The following is a 1130-nucleotide window of genomic DNA, read 5'->3' as shown; positions in this document are numbered from 1 at the left end:
CCAATCAGAACCAATCAGAACTGACCAGAACCAATCAGAACCAATCAGAACTGACCAGAACCAACCACAACTGACCAGAACCAACCACAACTGACCGGAACCAATCAGAACAGACCAGAACCAATCAGAACTGACCGGAACCAATCAGAACTGACCAGAACCAATCAGAACTGACCAGAACTGACCAGAACCAATCAGAACCAATCAGAACTGACCAGAACCAATCAGAACCAATCAGAACTGACCAGAACCAACCACAACTGACCAGAACCAACCACAACTGACCAGAACCAATCAGAACCAATCAGAACTGACCAGAACCAATCAGAACCAATCAGAACTGACCAGAACTGACCAGAACCAATCAGAACCAATCAGAACTGACCAGAACCAATCAGAACCAATCAGAACTGACCAGAACCAACCACAACTGACCAGAACCAACCACAACTGACCAGAACCAACCACAACTGACCAGAACCAATCAGAACTGACCAGAACCAATCAGAACCGATCAGAACCGATCAGAACCAATCAGAACCAATCAGAACCGATCAGAACCAATCAGAACCGATCAGAACCGATCAGAACCGATCAGAACCAATCAGAACCCATCAGAACCGATCAGAACCAATCTGACAGGAGTCCACAGAGCTTCCTGTTTCCAGGTCATGGAGAGATGTTTGGGCAGTTGGTGCTGCTGTCCAGAATGTCTCCATCTGACCTCTGACCTTTGACCTCTGACCTCTGACCTCTGACCTCTGACCTTTGACCTCTGACCTCTGACCTCTGACCTCTGACCTTTGACCTCTGACCTCTGACCTTCACAGCCTTTAAAGATCAGAGCAGATTTAAAAAGTAAAACTAAAGACTGTAAATCCTCCTGAGAACAAACAAACAAACAAACAAACAAACAAACAAACAAATCTGATTCATGTGTGAAGTAAATCTCCTGATGAAACAGGCTCTTTAATTTCTATTTTGTTTACTTTTTATCTGTGTTAACATGTATGTTGTTTACTTTGTTTACATCTGTTAACATGTATGTTGTTTACTTTGTTTACACATGTTAACATGTATGTTGTTTACTTTGTTTACATCTGTTAACATGTATGTTGTTTACTTTGTTT

At 42.6% G+C, this 1130-nt stretch overlaps 1 protein-coding gene across 1 annotated transcript in view; it reads left to right on the top strand.

Annotated features, from left to right (window-relative positions):
- The window catches only part of LOC106535965 (copine-4), a gene marked incomplete in the record, with an annotated part of 27189 nt that overhangs the window by 21181 nt on the left and 4878 nt on the right, over positions 1-1130 (top strand).

This window comes from Austrofundulus limnaeus, unplaced genomic scaffold (assembly GCF_001266775.1).
Source record: "Austrofundulus limnaeus strain Quisiro unplaced genomic scaffold, Austrofundulus_limnaeus-1.0 Scaffold1630, whole genome shotgun sequence".
Classification (NCBI taxonomy): Eukaryota; Metazoa; Chordata; class Actinopteri; order Cyprinodontiformes; family Rivulidae; genus Austrofundulus; species Austrofundulus limnaeus.
Note: the sequence above shows the minus strand (reverse complement) of the source record. Positions and strands in the feature narration are given on the sequence as shown.